The following is a 17,230-nucleotide window of genomic DNA, read 5'->3' as shown; positions in this document are numbered from 1 at the left end:
ATCTCTCAGGGCGTCATTCACCATACTCTGGAATACAGCTGGAGCATTGGTCAGTCCAAACGGCATCACCTGATACTCGAAGTGACCCATCGGTGTATTGAAACCCGTCAACCACTCGTCCCCCTCTCTGATCCGGACCAGGTGATACGCATTGCGTAGGTCTAGCTTGGTGAACACAGTAGCACCCTGTAAGGAGTCGAAGGCAGAGCTCATCAAGGGCAGGGGATACTTGTTCTTAACCGTGATATCATTCAACCCCCGATAATCAATACACGGTCGAAGAGAGCCATCCTTCTTACCCACAAAGAAGAATCCTGCCCCTAGGGGTGATGACGAGGGACGAATGAGACCAGCAGCTAGGGACTCCTTGATGTAGGTCTCCAAAGCCTCACGTTCAGGTCGGGAGATACTGTATAACCGTCCCTTGGGATAGACAGCTCCAGGGAACAGGTTGATGGCACAATCATAAGGTCGGTGGGGAGGGAGTGACAGAGCCCTCTGCTTACTAAACACTTCTCCCAAATCGTGATAGGTCTCGGGAACCAGGGACAAATCTGGGGGTTTAGCCTCAATCACCTGACTGGGAACCGAATGGGAACAGGCAGTCTTGAGACAGTTAGCATGACAATCAAGGCTCCAACTAGTTACCTTGCCAGTCACCCAATCGAACGTGGGATTGTGTCCTTTCAGCCAGGGGTATCCAAGGACCAGAGGAACATGGGAAGAAGGCAGAATGAAGAATGAGATCACCTCAGAATGATTCCCTGACAACAGCATCTTAACCGGTTCAGTCCTCATCGTGATACGTGCCAGACTACTGCCGTTCAGAGTGGTAGCTTCAATGGCTTCCGGTAATTGCTCCTTGGAAAGCCCCAGCTGTTCCACCACTTCGGCATCAATAAAGCTTCCATCGGCACCTGAATCGACAAAAGCGTTAATCGCTAAACTCTGATTCCTGTTCATGAGGGTAGCCGGGAAACGGGGTCTGACAGAGGTATTGAGAGGTTGAAACTGGCTCGCTAAAAGTCCTCCCAACTTTAGCGAGCCGAGCAGTTTGACGACCGCCGGGAACAAGTGGAGATGTAATGTCCCGAACTACCACAGTAGAGGCAGCAGTTGGTCTTACGTCTATGTTGGCGCTCCTCCTTGGTTAACCCGTGCCGCCCCATTTGCATGGGTTCAGAATCGGGAGGCAGGACCTCTCCACTAATCCTGTGTGGTGGACAATGATCGACGTATTCTGGTCCACCCCCCGACCCGACTGGAAACTGAGAAGCTGATCGATTGGACGGGCCCCATTGCTTCTCCCTCCTTCGCTCTCGAACTCGGTTATCCACCCGAATAGACAAGGCTACCAAGCTGTCCAGGTCACTAGGCTCCGGATAGGAGATCAACTCATCCTTGAGCTGCTCCGACAGGCCCTGGTAAAAGGCCGCTTGCAGAGACTCCTCATTCCACCCACTCTCCACAGCCAACGTCCTGAACTCGATCACGAAGTCGGCAACGCTGCGAGTTCCTTGGCGAAGTGAAAACAGGCGCCTAGCTGCGTCCATACCTCGGACGGAATGGTCGAATAGCTTCCTCATCTCGGCCGTGAACTCCTGGTATGAAGCCATGCAGGTGTCCTGTCGTTCCCAAACGGCTGAAGCCCACTCCAGCGCTCGACCACGCAGCAACTCAATAACAAAGGCTATCCTAGCCTTGTCTGTGGCATAAGAGTTGGGCTGTAGATCGAACACTAAGCCACACTGCATAAGGAAAGAACGGCATCTTCCCAGCTCCCCCTCATATTTATCCGGCGTCGGAACCTTGGGCTCACGGAAGGACACAGCTCCAGAAGCGGCAGGCGAGATGGGTGAAACCGGTAGTGGATTCTCCACCGGCAAACTGAGCTGGGCCTGGATCTTCGTCAGACCGGTGGAAAGGTTCCGAACTGACAACGCTATCTCCTGTAGTGCCGTGCTATGTTGTCCCAACATCTTCTCCTGATGGGTAATGGCATGGCAAACAGAGTCCAGGTCCGCTGGGTTCATTACTGGCCGGATCGTTCTGTCACGGGTTACAAAGCCAGAACCCAGAAGCAGACCAGGACAAGGTGAGTTGAAACGAAGGTGAGTATTTATTAAACAGATTCAAAAACGATGCTGAATAATCCAGGGAACAGAGCGGGCGGCGGAGATGAGTTGGTGGGGGTGCAGTGGCAGGTCCAACACTGGCTCGGCAGCCGCCGACCACCAGGCAGGGGTTGGGTGAAGGTTCCGGGTGAGTGACTGCAGAAAGAACAAAACGGAGGTAAGTACACAGCAAGCCAATAAGGTGCAAAACAACAAAACTAACGCTAGAAGCTCCAAGGCAGATACTCTGACAAACATACTGTTCATGGCTAACGATCCGGCAGGGAATGGATGTCAGGTCAGAGCTTATGAAGGTGAAGATCAGGACCAGGTGTGCAGATCGCTGATGAGATGCAGGTGCGGTTAATTGGGAGCTCTCCCGCCTAGCAACGTCGCCCGGCAACCAGGCAGGGAGCGTTCAAGAACCCTCAGGAACTTGGAGATTCCGAGCGGAAAAATGGCAACACAGGCAGGAACCGACTCAGGATGCAGGGTTCATGACACCATTAGTAACACACTACGCCGTCATGGATTATAATCCTGCAGCGCACGCAAGGTCCCCCTGCTCAAGCCAGCGCATGTCCAGGCCCGTTTGAAGTTTGCCAATGACCATCTGGATGATCCAGAGGAGGAATGGGAGAAGGTCATGTGGTCTGATGAGACAAAAATAGAGCTTTTTGGTCTAAACTCCACTCGCCGTGTTTGGAAGAAGAAGAAGGATGAGTACAACCCCAGGAACACCATCCCAACCGTGAAGCATGGAGGTGGAAACATCATTCTTTGGGGATGCTTTTCTGCAAAGGGGACAGGACGACTGCACCGTATTGAGGGGAGGATGGATGGGCCAATGTATCGCGAGATCTTGGCCAACAACCTCCTTCCCTCAGTAAGAGCATTGAAGATGGGTCGTGGCTGGATCTTCCAGCATGACAACGACCCGAAACACACAGCCAGGGCAACTAAGGAGTGGCTCCGTAAGAAGCATCTCAAGGTCCTGGAGTGGCCTAGCCAGTCTCCAGACCTGAACACAATAGAACATCTTTGGAGGGAGCTGAAAGTCTGTATTGCCCAGCGACAGCCCCGAAACCTGAAGGATCTGGAGAAGGTCTGTATGGAGGAGTGGGCCAAAATCCCTGCTGCAGTGTGTGCAAACCTGGTCAAGACCTACAGGAAACTTATAATCTCTGTAATTGCAAACAATGGTTTCTGTACCAAATATACAATTCAGCTTTTCTGATGTATCAAATACTTATGTCATGCAATAAAATGCAAATTAATTACTTAAAAATCATACAATGTGATTTTCTGGATTTTTGTTTTAGATTCCGTCTCTCACAGTTGAAGTGTACCTATGATAAAAATTACAGACCTCTACAGGCTTTGTAAGTAGGAAAACCTGCAAAATAAGCAGTGTATCAAATACTTGTTCTCCCCACTGTACATCACAAGACTGAAATATAACAAAACCGTTTAACATAGAAACACTGTATTTTCAGCGTTTTCTTTTAAATAATGGTGATTTATTATGAAATTATGAAAAACAAGAGAGAGCTAGATCAGCAGTATTCTCACAGCAGGCTACATTCCATGTGGTTGAAACTAGAATTCAAGTTGTCAAGCCAGTGGGGCTTGTAGAGCTTGTGATGAGGATGCTTAAAGCCACAAACCTTCATTTGTCAATAACCCCAAAGACTGGGCCACCAACAAACATGTTAACAATGGAACAAATGCATCCCATGACATTTTCACATGCAAATAGCACTTGATTTACGTGAAAAATAATATAAAAATATATATATATATAGTGCCTTGCAAAAGTATTCATCCCCCTTGGCGTTTTTCCTATTTTGTTGCATTACAACCTGTAATTTAAATGTATTTTTATTTGGATTTCATGTAATGGACATACACAAAATAGTCCAAATAGGTGAAGTGAAATGAACAAAATAACTTGTTTAAACAAATTCAATAAAAAAAATAACGGAAAAAAGGTGCGTGCATATGTATTCACCCCCTTTAATATGAAGCCCCTAAAAAAGATCTGGTGCAACCAATTACCTTCACAAGTCACACAATTAGTTAAATAAAGTCCACCTGTGTGCAATCTAAGTGTCACATGATCTGTCATATGATCTCAGTATATATACAGTTGGCTTTGGATAAAAGCGTCTGCTAAATGGCATATTATTATTATTATTATTATTATAAGTCGGAAGTTTACATTCACCTTAGCCAAATACATTTAAACTCAATTTTTCACAATTCCTGACATTTAATCTTAGTAAAACTTCCCTGTCTTAGGTCAGTTAGGATCACCACTTTATATTTAGAATGTAAAATGTCAGAATAATAGTAGAGAGAATGATTTATTTCAGCTTTTATTTCTTTCATCACATTCCCAGTGGGTCAGAAGTTTACATACACTCAAATAGTATTTGGTAGCATTGCCTTTAAATTGTTTAACTTGGGTCAAACGTTTCGGATAGCCTTCCACAAGCTTCCCACAATAAGTTGGGTGAATTTTGGCCCATTCCTCCTGACAGAGCTGGTGTAACTGAGTCAGGTTTGTAGGCCTCCTGGCTTGCACACGCTTTTTCAGTTCTGCCTACACATTTTCTATAGGATTGAGGTCTTGTCATTGTGATGGCCACTCCAGTACCATGACTTTGTTGTCCTTAAGCCATTTTGCCACAACTTTGGAAGTATGCTTGGGGTCATTGTCCATTTGGAAGACCCATTTGCGACCAAGCTTTAACTTCCTAACTGATGTCTTGAGATGTTGCTTCAATATATCCACATAATTTTCCTTCCTCATGATGCCATCTATTTTGTGAAGTGCACCAGTCCCTCCTGCAGCAAAGCACCCCCACAGCATGATGCTGCCACCCCCGTGCTTCTCAGTTGGGATGGTGTTCTTCGGCTTGCAAGCAACCCCCTTTTTCCTCCAAACATAACGATGGTCATTATGGCCAAACAGTTATATTTTTGTTTCATCAGACCAGTGAACATTTCTCCAAAAAGTACGATCTTTGTCCCCATGTGCAGCTGCAAACCGTAGTCTGGCTTTTTTATGGCGGTTTTGGAGGAGTGGCTTCTTCCTTGCTGAGCGGCCTTTCAGGTTATGTTGATATAGGACTTGTTTTACTGTGGATATAGATACTTTTGTACCTGTTTCCTCCAGCATCTTCACAAGGTCCTTTGCTGTTGTTCTGGGATTGATTTGCACTTTTCGCACCAAAGTACGTTCATCTCTAGGAGACAGAACGCGTCTCCTTCCTGAGCGTTATGACGGCTGCGTGGTCCCATGGTGTTTATACTTGCGTACTATTGCTTGTACAGATGAACGTGGTACCTTCAGGTGTTTGAAAATTGCTCCCAAGGATGAACCAGACTTGTGGAGGTCCCCAAAAAAAATTCTGAGGTCTTGGCTGATTTCTTTTCATTTTCCCATGATGTCAAGCAAAGAGGCACTGAGTTTGAAGGTAGGCCTTGAAATACATCCACAGGTACACCTCCAATTGACTCAAATGATGTCAATTAGCCTATCAGAAGCTTCTAAAGCTATGACATTATTTTCTAGAAATTTCCAAGCTGTTTAAAGGCACAGTCAACTTAGTGTATGTAAACTTCTGACCCACTGGAATTGTGATACAGTGAATTTTAAGTGAAATAATCTGTCTGTAAACAATTGTTGGAAAAATTACTTGTGTCATTCACAAAGTAGATGTCCTAACCGACTTGCCAAAACTATAGTTTGTTAACAAGACATTTGAGGAGTGGTTGAAAAACAAGTTTTAATGACTCCAACCTAAGTGTATATAAACTTCCGACTTCAACTGTACACCTGTTCTGAAAGGCCCCAGAGTCTGCAACACCACTAAGCAAGGGGCACCACCAAGCAAGTGGCACCATGAAGACCAAGGAGCTCTCCAAACAGGTCAGGGACAAAGTTGTGGAGAAGTACAGATCAGGGTTGGGTTATAAAAAAATATCTGAAACTTTGAACATCCCACGGAGCACCATTAAATCCATTATTAAAAAATGGAAAGAATATGGCACCACAACAAACCTGCCAAGAGAGGGCCACCCACCAAAACTCACAGACCAGGCAAGGAAGGCATTAATCAGAGAGGCAACAAAGAGACCAAAGATAACCCTGAAGGAGCTGTGTTAGTTAGATTGTGTGTTGTTGTCCGCGTGTCGTTTGGAGCTGCGTGTTTTGCGCTCTACATGTCTTGTTTCGTTTTACGCATGTTGCGTATTTCTCTCGCCTCTGCTTTTCGAGGTCGTATTCTTGGTTATTTTTTCCACTTTGTGGAAGTAAAGTTTGTTGGACTAAACCTCTGTGTCCTGCGCCTGACTCCTCATCACATCCACATCGGTTCCAGACTGACAGAACAACACACCATCTATGGAGTCAGCAGGATCAGCGACGACAACCTGGTCGCTAGAAGAACGGCTCAGTCATCAGGACTCCATGATCCGGCAACTGGAGGCCGTTCTGGGCGAGGTGTCCAACACTCTGCACCGGTTGGCTAATGGAGAGGTGCCCACGTCCTCATACACCATCCCATCACCACCGGTCAGTCCTCCTCTCTCAGCGCCGGAACCCAGTGGTATTCGGCTCTCGCTCCCGAGGGCATTTGACGGTTCTGCAGCTGGGTGTCAGGGGTTCCTCCTGCAGGTAGAACTATACCTGGCTACTATACACCCAGCGCCCTCGGGATACGAGAGCGTCTCCGCCCTCATCTCCTGTCTATCCGGAAAGGCGTTGGAGTGGGCCAACGCCGAATGGAGGAGAATAGACGCAGCTACCATCACCCACCTGAAGGGAAGGCGGCGGGGGAGCGTCTGTTCTACCTCCGACAGGAGAAGAGGAGCGCACAGGAGTTCGCACTGGAGTTCCGGACGTTAGCTGCGGATGCAGGATGGAATGAGAGGGCCCTCATCGACCAGTACCGGTGTAGCCTGCGAGAGGACGTTCGTCGTGAGCTGGCCTGCAGGGACACCAACCTATGCTTCGACCAGCTGGTGGACATCTCCATCCGGCTTGACACCCTGCTGGCCACCCGCGGACGTCCCGTGTGGGGGTCGTCCATTCCATCCTCCAGCACCTCCGAGCCAATTCCTATGGAGCTCGGGGGTGCTGGCGCTAGAGAGAGGAGGAGGGAGAACCCGAGGGGGGCCACCCCCTGCACCAACTGTGGCCGTGGAGGACACACCGCGGCCAGGTGCTGGGGAGGGTCTTCTGAGAGAGGGGACAACAGGTCACGCACTGGGGAGTCATTTCAGGTGAGTAGGCGCCCCACTTACCCAGAGCTCTCTGTTGGTCACATGAGTATTCCTGTGCGTTTTCCACAGGTGGCACCTCATTCCCAGCATAAGGCGCTAGTAGATTCAGGCGCAGCTGGGAACTTTATTGATCGGGCATTTTGTGCTAGGTTAGGAATTCCCCTTCGGCCGGTAGAAGTTCCATTCCCTGTCCACGCATTAGACAGCCGGCCGTTGGGGTCGGGTCTGATCAGGGATGTCACAGCACCGCTGACGATGACGACGCAGGGGGGTCATGAGGAAATCATTCAGTTCTATCTGATTGACTCTCCTGCGTACCCAGTGGTGTTGGGGCTTCCCTGGTTAAGCACCCACGATCCTACCATAGCGTGGCAACAGAGGGCTCTTATGGAGTGGTCTGCCCAGTGTGTAGGGAGATGTCTAGGTGTTTCCATAGGGGCGACCTCGGTAGAGAGTCCGAACCAAGTGCCCGCACTGCGCATTCCCCCCGAGTATGAGGATTTAGCACTGGTGTTTAGCAAATCGAGGGCAGCACGGCTACCTCCTCATAGACAGGGGGACTGTGCGATAAATCTCCAGACAGGAGCAGCTCTTCCCCGGAGTCATGTGTATCCCCTGTCTCAAGAGGAAACTGCGGCTATGGAGACTTACATAGCCGAGTCCTTGGCACAGGGATACATACGGTCCTCCACTTCTCCGGTCTCCTCGAGTTTCTTCTTTGTGAAGAAGAAGGACGGGGGATTGCGCCCGTGTATTGATTACCGTAGTCTCAATCAGATCACAGTGAAATACAGTTACCCACTTCCACTGATTGCGACGATGACGGAGTCATTACGCGGAGCGCGGTTCTTCACAAAGTTGGATCTCAGGAGCGCGTACAATTTGGTGCGCATTAGGGAGGGGGATGAATGGAAAACAGCATTTAGCACCACCTCGGGTCATTACGAGTATCTCGTCATGCCATACGGGTTAATGAATGCTCCTTCAGTCTTCCAATCCTTTGTTGACGAGATTTTCCGGGACATGCATGGGCAGGGTGTAGTGGTGTACATTGACGACATTCTAGTGTATTCTTCTACACGAGCCGAGCATGTAGCCCAGGTGCGCCGAGTATTGAGACGACTGTTGGAGCATGACTTGTATGTCAAGGCAGAGAAATGCCTGTTCTTCCAGGAGTCCGTCTCCTTTTTGGGTTATCGGTTGTCCGCGTCTGGCGTGGAGATAGAGGTAGATCGGGTATCGGCTGTGCGTAATTGGCAAACTCCAACCACCGTAAAAGAGGTGCAGCGGTTCTTGGGTTTTGCTAATTACTACCGGAGGTTTATCCGGGGCTTTGGACAGGTTGCAGCTCCCATTACGTCCCTGCTAAAGGGGGGTCCGGTGCGCTTGCGGTGGTCAGCTGAGGCGGACAGGGCATTTGTCAAGCTGAAGAACCTGTTCGTCTCGGCCCCGGTGCTGGCGCATCCGGATCCCTCTTTGCCTTTCCAAGTAGAGGTGGACGTGTCCGAGACCGGTATTGGGGCAGTCCTGTCACAACGGTCCGGCACGCCACCTAAGCTCCGCCCCTGTGCGTTCTACTCCAAGAAGCTCAGCTCGGCGGAGCGCAATTATGACGTTGGGGACAGGGAGCTGTTAGCGGTAGTCCAGGCCCTAAAGGTGTGGAGGCATTGGCTTGAGGGGGCTCAACACCCTTTCCTCATTCTGACTGATCACCGTAACCTGGAGTACATCCGGGCAGCTAGGAGATTGAACCCTCGTCAGGCTAGGTGGAACATGTTCCTGACCCGGTTTGTTTTTAAGATCACATACATCCCTGGGTCCCAGAACGGTAAGGCAGACGCCCTGTCCCGGCGGTATGACACAGAGGAGAGGTCCATTGAGCCTACTTCCATACTGCCGGAGTCTTGTCTGGTGGCTCCGGTAGTATGGGAGGTCGATACGGAAATCGAGCGGGCGCTGCGTACCGACCCTACTCCCCCCGAGTGTCCTGTGGGGCGGACGTATGTTCCGCTCGAGGTTCGTGATCGGCTGATTTCTTGGGCTCATACATCACCCTCCTCTGGACATCCAGGTATTGGTCGGACAGTGCACTGCCTTAGCGTGAAATACTGGTGGCCAACGTTAGCCAGGGATGTGAGGGTTTATGTCTCCTCCTGCTCGGTGTGTGCCCAGTGTAAGGCACCTAGACATTTGCCCAGGGGTAAGTTACATCCTCTGCCCGTTCCACAACGACCATGGTCCCACCTCTCGGTGGATTTTGTGACCGATCTACCCCCTTCCCAGGGTAATACCACCATTTTGGTCGTTGTGGATCGGTTTTCTAAGGCCTGTCGTCTCCTCCCACTGCCGGGTCTCCCTACTGCCCTACAGACCGCCGAGGCCCTATTTACCCACGTGTTCCGGCACTATGGGGTCCCCGAGGATATTGTGTCCGACCGAGGTCCCCAGTTCACCTCCAGAGTCTGGGGGGCATTCATGGAACGCCTGGGGGTCTCGGTTAGCCTTACCTCGGGGTACCACCCAGAGAGCAATGGGCAGGTTGAACGTGTGAACCAGGATGTGGGTAGGTTTTTGAGGTCCTATTGCCGGGACCGGCCGGAGGAGTGGTCGAGGTATATCCCCTGGGCAGAGATGGCCCAGAACTCTCTCCGCCACTCCTCCACCGGATTAACACCTTTCCAGTGTATTTTAGGGTATCAGCCGGTCCTGGCACCGTGGCACGAGAGCCAGACCGAGGCCCCTGCGGTGGACGAGTGGATTCGGCGCTCGGAGGAGACGTGGGACGCTGCCCATGTCCATCTGCAGCGTGCCATCCGTCAACAAAAGGCGAGCGCCGATCGCCACCGCAGTGAGGGGCCGGTGTACGCACCGGGAGATCGAGTCTGGCTCTCGACTCGAAACCTGCCCCTCCGCCTGCCCTGCCGGAAGCTGGGTCGGCGGTTTGTGGGGCCCTTCAAAGTCCTGAGAAGATTGAACGAGGTGTGTTACAGATTACAACTGCCTATTGAGTACAAAAATATGAACCCCTCGTTCCATGTGTCTCTTCTCAGGCCGGTGGTAGCTGGTCCACTCCAAGAGGAGGAGATAGGAGAGACCCCTCCACCCCCTTTGGACATCGAGGGGGCACCGGCGTACAGGGTCCGGACTATATTGGACTCGAGGCGCCGGAGGAGTGGTCTCCAGTATCTCGTGGAGTGGGAGGGGTACGGTCCGGAGGAACGGTGCTGGGTGCCTAGGAGGGACATCCTCGACCCATCCCTCCTGACAGAGTTCCACCGTGGGCATCCCACGCGCCCGGGTCCGTGTCCTCCTGGCCGTCCCCGAGACCGGGGTCGGCGCACGGCTGGAGCCGCGCGTCAAGGGGGGGGTACTGTCACGGTTTCGGCCGAGGCTGCTCCTCCTCCTGGTTCGGGCAGGCTTCGGCGTTCGCCGTCCCCGGAATACTAGCTGCCACCGTTGTATGTTTCGTGTGTTGATTGCTTTGGTCTGTCTGGTACACCTGTGTCTGTTTGTGTCCTAATTACGTGTCCTATAAGTTCCCTGTTTTGTGTTAGTTAGATTGTGTGTTGTTGTCCGCGTGTCGTTTGGAGCTGCGTGTTTTGCGCTCTACATGTCTTGTTTCGTTTTACGCATGTTGCGTATTTCTCTCACCTCTGCTTTTCGAGGTCGTATTCTTGGTTATTTTTTCCACTTTGTGGAAGTAAAGTTTGTTGGACTAAACCTCTGTGTCCTGCGCCTGACTCCTCATCACATCCACATCGGTTCCAGACTGACACACATTTGGTGTTCGCCAAAAGGCATGTGGGAGACTCCCCAAACATATGGAAGAAGGTACTCTGGTCAGATGAGACTAAAATTGAGCTTTTTGGCCATCAAGGAAAACGCTATGTCTGGCGTAAACCCAACACCTCTCATCACTCCGAGAACACCATCCCCACAGTGAAGCATGGTGGTGGCAGCATCATGCTCTGGGGATGTTTTTCATCGGCAGGGACTGGGAAACTGGTCAGAATTGAAGGAATGATGGATGGCACTAAATACAGGGAAATTCTTGAGGGAAACCTGTTTCAGTCTTCCAGAGATTTGAGACTGGGATGGAGGTTCAGCTTCCAGCAGGACAATTACCCTAAGCATACTGCTAAAGCAACACTTGAGTGGTTTAAGGGGAAACATTTAAATGTCTTGGAATGGCCTAGTCAAAGCCCAGACCTCAATCCAATTGAGAATCTGTGGTATGACGTAAAGATTGCTGTACACCAGCGGAACCCATCCAACTTGAAGGAGCTGGAGCAGTTTTGCCTTGAAAATCCCAGTGGCTAGATGTGCTAAGTTTATAGAGACATACCCCAATTTGCATCTTCAAAGTGGTAGGCATGTTGTGTAAATCAAATGACACAAGGCAACAAAATAGGAAAAATGCCAAGGGGGGTGAATACTTTCGCAAGACACTGTATACATTGCCTTTGCCTTGATGACAGCTTTGCACACTCTTGGCAACATAGTACAAATAAAGAAAAACCCTTGAATGAGTAGATGTGTCCAAACATTTGACTGGTACTGTGTATACTGTATATATATTGCCAAATTCTCTAAGACGACATTAGAGGCAGCTTTTTGCTGATGTCAACATTGTGAACAGAGTGCCCCATGGTGGTAGGTGGGCAGCGTAGTGACGTGCCTTTCATTATTGTGATGACTATTATTTATCGAATAATTACCTACTATGTTTAATTGTTGCTAGATTAAATTAATAATGTAACAATTAACTCATTAGGAATTTGGGGCACCACGGCAAAAGTTGTTTAACGAGTTACCGTTTCCCGAATTAACTCTAAAGATATCTTGATATCTCTTATCATTTAACAGTTATTTATTAATAATTTACCTCATATCAATCTCATTCTGAAAGTCATAGGCTCTTTAAGTCTGCACGAACCCGGGTCTTACTGATCATTCCATACCACACAAAATGATTTAATTATTTATTTACTAACTAATTAAAAATGATAATACAAGATACAAACACATACACGGTATAGGTAGGGATTAGAAACTTATTACAATGAAACGGGTCCCTAGCGGACTAACACAATATGACACTTGTTACAAAAGATGGCGTGTTAAAGAGAGAGAGAGAGAAACACTTGCCAGAACTGCTGCCCGTTTGGTAAGAAGTAATGCATGTATTTACGTGTTTATCTTCGTCGTCTGTTAGACCCATCGGATGGACTTTTAGATCTAAGTTTCAGATGTAAGGCTCAGATTGTCCACAAGAGGTCACAATGTCCTTCTTCTTAGTCATCTGTTTACTTTCACTCGTTCTGGAAGTGGTCTTCTGAGGAAGGCTAATCAGCCGTGTTGATGATCCCCTGTGGGGTGATGAGAGCAGTGTAGTAGATGGTTTGAAGAGAGTAACAGGATGGTCCCACTTAAATTAACCTTCTTAGATACAGTACTTAGAACAGCTACTCAGCCGTAACGTTGATTGTTAGTGGAGGCAACTTTGTCGTCTTCACCTCGTGTTGATTTTCAATGTTTCCGTTATAACGCCTTTATACAATTTTTAATGACATCACAAATTATACATTAATTTTCCATATTCCATTTCTCATCATTCCCAACGTTTGGATGTTGAGATATATTATCCAAATGTTCATTGTTGGATGTTGAAGTTTTTGGCGGCAAAAGTCTTTGAAACAAAGGACATTCCTTTCACAATACTAGAAGCCAGAGATTATCCTATCTCTAATTTATGGCAGTATTAAGGTGTCAAGACCGGCACAGCCGTGTTCCAGTTCCCGCCAATCTCCAGCAACTTCGCCCAGCCATTGAAGAGGAGTGGGACAACATTTCACAGGCCACAATCAACAGCCTGATCAACTGTATGCAAAGGAGATATGTCGCAATGCATGAGGCAAATTGTGGTCACACCAGATTCTGACTGGTTTTCTGATCCATGCCCCTACTTTTTTTTTAAAGGTATCTGTCACCAACAGATGCATATCTGTATTCCCAGTCATGTGAAATCCATAGATTAGATCCTAATGAATTTATTTAAATTGATTGATTTCCTTATATGAACTGTAACTCAGTAAAATCTTAGAAATTGTTGCATGTTTTGTTTATATTTTTGTTCAGTGTATATACTGTACATCTGTAGTTCTTTCAACATGATGGCAAATTCAACACTCTGATTGGTGTGTGCCCACACCCACATCAATTCTAGTGCCGTGACTGACTAAAGAGTGTAAACAGGATAACTTTGGTCATGAAATCAGTATCTTCCTAAACAGAGATTTGTGAGATTTAGGAAATTAATGGCGTTGCTAAATCTTTGGATATTTGATGGTTGGGTTTTGATTTCAATCATGCCCACTTGCCAACTAACACGGGATGGTAACGTCTAGGGAAAATTGACATGCAATAAGGAAAGGGTGAATGGAGCAGTCCTTCATATGAATGAATGGAATTCTACAGTATTTCAATAAAATGTTTCAAGGACAAAATTACATTCATTTTTATTTGTTGTAGTGAGTAACATCACTAATCTCAAAAAATTATGCTTGAAGGAAAATGAAAAGCAAGGGGGAGGCCAATAATATCACAACAGACCATCAGACCAATTCCTTGAATGCCCTACTCCTTGAAGTTTGCAGTTGTGTCTAAAAAACACAATTTTGCTCAAAACGGACCGAGTAATAACCAGCAGGCTGTACGACACAGTCCCACTGAAGAACTGAACATATTTGGTTAGTATAAATACCTTACATTAAATGTTTCAAATGATTTTGAAATGTGGATCCGGGATCACAATGTCACACATTGGCCCCATTATTTATAGAAAGACCCTATTGCATTGAGGTCAATGAAAGGGGTGGAGTAGAAAGTGCTGTTGGGTATTTTGACCTCAGTCCCCCATGAAATGACACCATTTATAGATTCTACAGACCCTACTGAGCACTCCCAACCCCACTTTTACATCTGCACAAATAATCGTTTTTCTCTATAAGCCAATACGTAATTAATGTACAGTGTTGCATTGAGGACAATGGAGGGGGTGGAGTAAGGAGTCACCAGCACTGTATTAAACCAGTTGCCCAGCACAAGAAACCAATTTAAGTTTTACAGACTCTTGAGTAATTCCAATAACATATTTGTATTTATTACAAATGTATTTATTTAAATATAGCCTACACCATATCTTTCAACATACCAGTATTGTCACGGTTTCGGCCGAGGCGGCTCCTTCTCCTTGTTCGGGCAGGCTTCGGCGGTCGTCGTCTCCGGAGTACTAGCTGCCACCGTTCGATGTTTCATGTTTGATTGGTTTTGTCTGTTTGTTACACCTGTTCATTGTTAGTGTTCATTAGGCACCCTATTTAGTTCTCTTGTGTTTGGTCAGGTGTTGTGTGTAATTGTTCGATGTCACGTGTAGATGTTGGTCCGCTGTTCTGTGCTCTCTGTATTTTCGTATTGTTTGAGAGAGTCCTGCACGTTGTGCACATTTACTTTGGACAGTCCAGTGTACGCTTGTTTCGCCTGTGGCCTGTTGCCGTGTTGGCTTGTACTGTCGGACTTCACTAAAGACATCTGTTTTTTGAATCTCTGTGTCCTGCGTGTGATTCCACGTTCCCTCTACACTCAACCCTGACAGAATTACACACCATCTCTATGGAATCAGCAGGAGCACCCGCACCCACTGAGATCATGGAGGAGCGCCTTCGTGGTCAGGAGGACAGAATCAACCAAATCGGGCACGCCCTGGACCGAGTGATGAACACCCTCCATCGATGGGAGACCAGCGGGGTACCCACACCCCCACCTACCGCACCATCACCATCGGTCAGCCCGCCCGTCCAACTTCCGGAACCCAGTGGGATTCGGCTCTCGCTCCCGAGGGCGTACGACGGCACCGCTGCCGGGTGTCAGGGGTTCCTGTTACAAGTTGAACTCTACCTCGCCACCGTACACCCGGCGCCCTCGGGACACGAGATCGTTTCCGCCCTCATCTCCTGTCTCACCGGCAAGGCGTTGGAGTGGGCCAACGCCGAATGGAGGAGAATAGACGGCGCTACTATCACCTATGCGGAGTTCTCCCGCCGCTTCCGTGCAGTGTTCGACCATCCACCAGAGGGGAAGGCGGCGGGGGAGCGTCTATTCTACCTCCGACAGGGGATGAGGAGCGCTCAGGAGTTTGCACTGGAGTTCCGGACTCTAGCGGCAGATGCAGGGTGGAATGAGCGGGCACTAATAGACCACTTCCGCTGCAGCCTCCGGGAGGACGTCCGCAGAGAGTTGGCGTGCAGGGATACCACGCTTTCATTTGACCAGTTGGTTGACATGGCCATTCGGCTGGACACCCTGCTCGCTACCCGCGGACGTCCCAGGTGGGGGTCGCCCATTCCACCCTCCAGCACCTCCGAGCCGAGCCCGATGGAGCTCGGAGGTGCTGGCGCTAGAGGAAAGAGAAGAAGGAGCCCGAGGGGGGCCGTCCCCTGCACCAACTGTGGCCGTGGAGGGCACACCGCGGCTAGGTGCTGGGGAGGGTCCCCTGGTGGAGGAGAAGGCAGGCCACACATTGGGGAGTCCTTCCAGGTGAGTAGGCGCCCCACTTACCCAGAGCTTTCTGTCGTACACATAACCATACCTGTTTGTTTTCCACAGGTTGCACCTCGTTCCCAGCATAAGGCGCTAGTAGATTCAGGCGCAGCTGGGAATTTTGTAGATCGCAAATTCTGTGTAGAGTTAGGGATTCCCCTCCTTCCGGTAAATAATCCTTTCCCTGTACATGCCCTAGATAGTCGTCCGTTAGGATCCGGGTTGATTAGGGAGGTCACAGCGCCACTTAGGATGGAGACGCAGGGGGGTCATGAGGAGACGATTCAGCTCTATCTGATCGACTCTCCTGCGTATCCGGTGGTACTGGGGCTTCCCTGGTTGAGTACCCATGATCCTACTATTTCGTGGCAAGAGAGGGCTCTTAAAGGGTGGTCTGCTCAGTGTGAGGGGCTATGTCTGGGTGTTTCCGTAGGGGCGACCTCGGTGGAGAGTCCGAACCAGATGCCCGCATTGCACATTCCCCCCGAGTATGAGGATTTGGCACTCGTGTTTAGCAAGACAAGAGCGGCAAGGTTGCCACCTCATAGACAGGGGGATTGTGCGATAGACCTCCAGGCAGGAGCTGCGCTCCCGCGGAGCCATGTGTATCCGTTGTCACAGGAGGAGAAGAGGTCAATGGAGACATACATTGCCGAGTCTCTGAGACAGGGATACATACGGCCCTCCACTTCACCCGCGTCCTCGAGCTTCTTTTTTGTGAAGAAAAAGGATGGAGGTTTGCGCCCGTGTATTGATTACCGCGGTCTAAATCAGGTTACTGTGAAATATAGTTATCCACTTCCGCTGATTGCGACTATGATGGAGTCATTACACGGGGCACGGTTCTTCACAAAATTGGACCTCAGGAGCGCATATAACTTGGTGCGCATTAGAGAGGGCGATGAATGGAAGACAGCATTTAGTACTACCTCCGGTCATTACGAGTATCTCGTCATGCCATACGGGTTAATGAATGCTCCATCAGTCTTCCAATCCTTTGTAGATGAGATTTTCCGGGACATGCAGGGGCAGGGAGTAGTGGTGTACATAGACGATATTCTGGTGTACAGTTCTACCCGGGCCGAACATGTAGCCCTGGTGCGCAGAGTATTGAGGAGGTTGTTGGAGCATGACCTGTATGTCAAAGCCGAGAAATGTCTGTTCTTCCAGGAGTCTGTCTCCTTTTTGGGTTATCAGTTGTCTGCGTCAGGGGTGAGGATGGAGGT

Source organism: Coregonus lavaretus, assembly GCF_964263955.1.
Source record: "Coregonus lavaretus genome assembly, chromosome: 25".
NCBI lineage: Eukaryota > Metazoa > Chordata > Actinopteri > Salmoniformes > Salmonidae > Coregonus > Coregonus lavaretus.
The sequence above is the reverse complement of the archived record's forward strand: the minus strand, read 5'-3'. Positions refer to the sequence as shown.